Below are 4,715 nucleotides of genomic sequence, written 5' to 3'. Positions count from 1 at the left end.
AGAAAAAAAAACATTTGTCTTTTGATATATTGACTAATACAGCTGAGGTAGGAGTTTGAGGCGCATGCAGAAGACTGATATATTTTTAAATCTCTAACTCCCAGCTTTTATTTTAAATAAAAGTCTTGATACTGATCTCTAGCTATCTATTGTGGTTTGTTCTGTAAGAAATCCAAAATTATTTCTATGTGTATACATAGCCCATATCCGTTAAAGCTGGATCATTTATTATTATTGCAAACTATACAGGGTTGTTCACCACATACGACACGGAGTATTGTAGCTAAACGATGAGATTTTTACAAATTGTAAGTTTGGGGTTCGTTGAAGGACTATTAGAGCTACAATTTAAAAATATTTTTTCAAGATACAGAGTGTCCCAAATAAATAAAAAATATCAAAGTTGTATTTTTTTAAATAGAACACCCTGTATATTATTACATTTTTAGTTTCTACGATTAAAATAAAGGTAAATTTGATTAAGGTTTATGACACTTAAACCTTACCGTTTTTGAAATATTTTCAATTTCGTGAGATTGTAGTAAAAATTTTAAGGCTCTATTTTTCCAAGGGTATCAACGTTTTTAATACTAAATATTTACTGACGTTTATTTATTGATCAGTTATTGTGTTGCAATAATAAAAATAATACTACCTCATACAGAGTGTCTAAAAATTTATTTTAAATTATTTCTAGCTTTAAACGGCAATAACTTATTTAATTTAAATGGAACACCCTGTATATTTTGAGACAGTCAGATGCACAATTTAATTTTCTATCAAATTGCATTATTCTATTTTTTACCTATCCCTTCAAGTTTTTTGTAGAAAATGCATTTTCTTATAATTTAGACCTCATTTATCAATATATCCATGGAATATTGACATTTTAGATTGTTTTTAAAGCAAAAAATGTACAAAATGTACAGACTAGTAATATTATCGTTTTTAGCAAAACGATAACATGTTAATATTTTAGCAAAACGATAATATTACTAGCCGATTTGTATGCAAAACGAAAACTATTTAAATCTTTATAAAAGAGTATACCATTAATTAAATATAACACCATTATTTCCGCCCATATACTAATTAATGACATACTTAATTGTGTTCGTTAATAAATTATTATAAATAAATGTGGATTTTTCAGTGGAGTCAGAAATCAATATAATAATAAGTTATCAAATTAAAGTCTTTGTTGTTATAAATAAGCATTTATTAAAAAATGAAATATCATTTTTAAGGTGTTACTTTTTATCACACTGTCTAATGCCCATACAAAATTCAGTTTTTTAGTATTTGGAGCAATTGTTATTATTAATCAACGCAAACAGTCAGTTAATGTAGTTTGAATACTGGAATCATATTAATTGGTCCCCTTCGACAAATATTTAAACAGTTTTTTTTTATTTTTTAATGAAATAAACGAATTATATCGACAATATTAGTATCTGTACTCTTTAAAAATTTGGGACATCTTTAAAAATAATCTAAAATGTCAATAGTCCATGGGTATATTGATAAATAAGTTCTAAATTACAAGAAAATGCATTTTCTACGGAAACTTAAAGAGATAGGTAAAAAATGGTATAATATAATTTGATAGACAATTAAATTGTGCATCTGATTCTCGTAAAATATACAGGGTGTTCCATTTAAATTAAACAAGTTATTGTCGTTTGAAGCTAATAATTATTTAAAATAAATTTTTAGACACTCTGTATAAGGTAGTATTATTTTTATTATTGCAGGACAATAACTGATCGGTAAATAAACTACAGTAAATATTTAGTATTAAAAACTTTGATACCCTTGGAGAAATGAAGCCTTAAAATTTTTACTGCAATTTCACAAAATTGAAAATATTTCAAAAACGGTAAGGTTTAAGTATAATAAATCGTAATCAAATTTACCTTTATTTTTAATCGTAGAAACTAAAAATACTTAATAATATACAGGGTGTTCCATTTAAAAATACAGAAAATATTACAAACACTCTGTATATTTTAATTGACCACCAAGTGGCCTCTAACTGGTCGCTTCATCCAACAAAACAGTGTAAAATATCGTTATACTCCGACAATAAATATAACTTTCCCTATATATGAATTTTTTGTTTTCATCAATAATATCTGTTTGTTCCTTTTCCTGATTTATTGAATATGTAGTTTAAATATCTTAAAAATTTTAGCCGTAAATTATTCAAATTGATATTACATCTGGTTAAGTCTACAATTCATTTAAATAAGGAGACATAGATGTTCAGCAATGGAGTTGACATGGATGGTACTTGCTGCAATATGCAGCAAGCGCTTTGTTTATGCACTTTTATTACTGGTTTATTTAATTTGTATTAACTCTTTTATTACTAAAGTCATTGAACTATTTAGCTATTTCTGTATAGCTGAACGATTTTATGTTAAATCTACTACCTCTCTTACTGCTATTTCTATTTTTACCTCTATTATTAACATAAATAATAGACCTACACATTTCACTATTTAACTTGCACTAGGCGCAAAATTTGTTTCTATTTACCTATTTCAAGTCTATAGATTTTACTAGTACAAATTGGTTTGGTTTTGGTCTAACTGTCGAAGAACTATCCGCGCGGCAGCCGATTTGATAAAGAAAAGTTCCAACGGATTGTAAACATAACCAACGTCCGAAGACAAACAAGGTACCAGAAAAAGAGGAAGGTTTTGGAGTTTTGGTTCTTCTGATTATAATGAAGGAATATAATTAAGTTTAAAGATATAGATGTTATATTTTTCTGTATCAAATATCTACCCTAAAAAGGACTAGTTATTAACATTTTTACTCAATCGAATATCATGCACCTAAACAATATCAGAAGAGTTAGTGATTTTCTAAAAATATTCATTCAATATACAGGGTGTTTCAAAAATACCTGCTATATCTCGTGGGGAGATTCCTCATTACCCCCAAAATTTCATTCGAATCGCTGAAAGCACTTGGAAGAAAATTATAATAAATGGAAAAAAATTAAGAATTTAACCCCCTGTAGCTACGAAACAAAGCAGAATCGGATCTTATAATATTTCTCAATATCCAGTTGGATATCTCTGTAAATTTCCGAAACTTTGCTTGCCAGTTATTGCGCATCCCTTTAACGCTGAGTCTTCATATTGTTTTTTGAGTAAACATTTAATTGTTTGATTCCATTTTTTAACGTTTGGAAAAAAGAAAATATTTCAATTTTTTTCTGACTGCAGATGATCTTCAGTTTTTATATTGGACTGATAACATATGCCTGTTTTACGTTTTGGGGTTTATATTTATGTACTAAATGAAGGTCTTACTAATTTTAATAAACGTATATTAAAGTGAAAGTAAATTAACAAAACATATCAACTTCTATTCGATAATAGACAAGGACAACAACATGTCTGAATGACATCTGTCTAACAGGTCGTGGCTACAGGCACGTAAGACGGAACATTATAAAGTCCATATTCAAACAATGCCAAGAAGTTTTATAATCAGTTGTTCGTGGAGTAAAATGGGGCATTAGCGGTCATTTATACAAATTCGGCAATAAAAAGCAAAATAAATGTAAATTTATTCTCAAAACATCTAAATGACGAACAATATTGTGATTTTTTACAAATATCACAAGTTAAATGTTTAAACCGGCACGTATATGGCTGTTGTTTACTACAAACCTGACAGCTGTTATTATCTGACATCTGACCTCCAGTTTGACGTTTCCCTAGGGGCCGCCATATTGTTCCGCCCTCCGCGCAGTTTGCCACTGAAGGCAGGTCTGTTCGGCTTCCCTCTTCTCGGATCGGCTGGCTCCGGGCCTCGACGTCGTGGTTCACCCGACCTACCTTCGCCTTGGTGTGATCTTCCGACGAAATTCATTTCTATCGGCGTCCCCTTCCTTCCTGAGCGTAATTTCCAACATTTTTACCAATGGCGTATTTTCATCTTCTTCACATAGTCGATCGAATAAAGGACGCTTCCTCAAACCCGTCACGAATTTATCCTTTAGGAAGATTTTCAGGTCTCCGGTGAAGTTGCACATGACGGCGATGCTGCGAATGCGCGCATTCCATTCGGTCACCGTCTCCCCATCTTCCTGTTTAGCCTCATGGAACTTTCTCCTTTTTTTCCATGTTACCGTTTTTGGGCAATATTGGAGTTTTAATAATGCCGATCAGCTCATCTATCTTCTTCGTATTCGGATGGCTTGGGAAGCAAAGATCTCGTAGTAGTTTGAAGGTTTCACTCGGTAATAAACTCAGGAGAAATGCCAGTTGGTTTTCCGTTTTCGTTTCATTTGCTTTGAAACACTCCTGCAAACGTTCTGAGTAGATATTCCAACAATCCGTTGCTGGATTATATTCTTTGAAATGCATGCTGGACGCCATTTTGAAGGTGAAGGAATTTGCCGCCGACCCGAGTTCGCGTTTCCTGTTTTTCCTCGTCGCCAATTGTGATGTCCGGTGGTTATATTAATTAAACAACTTTCACATTGAATGGGTTTAATACTGATCTGAATACTTTTACATTATTAATTAGGTATTTAAATGATTAAAGGTACAACATGGGTATGAGCAGTACTTCTACGTTGGCGGGCGGTTGCAGACTCTCCTTCGTTTCGGTGTCGTGCGCTCTACGTCCGTGTGGATGCGTGCGCCGCATGCTGGTTGGATGTTGTACCGTTTGTCCCTTTTGTCAATACG

This window comes from Sitophilus oryzae, unplaced genomic scaffold, assembly GCF_002938485.1.
Source record: "Sitophilus oryzae breed Bouriz unplaced genomic scaffold, Soryzae_2.0 scaffold_1246_pilon_pilon, whole genome shotgun sequence".
NCBI lineage: Eukaryota > Metazoa > Arthropoda > Insecta > Coleoptera > Curculionidae > Sitophilus > Sitophilus oryzae.
This window is presented reverse-complemented; position numbering follows the sequence as displayed.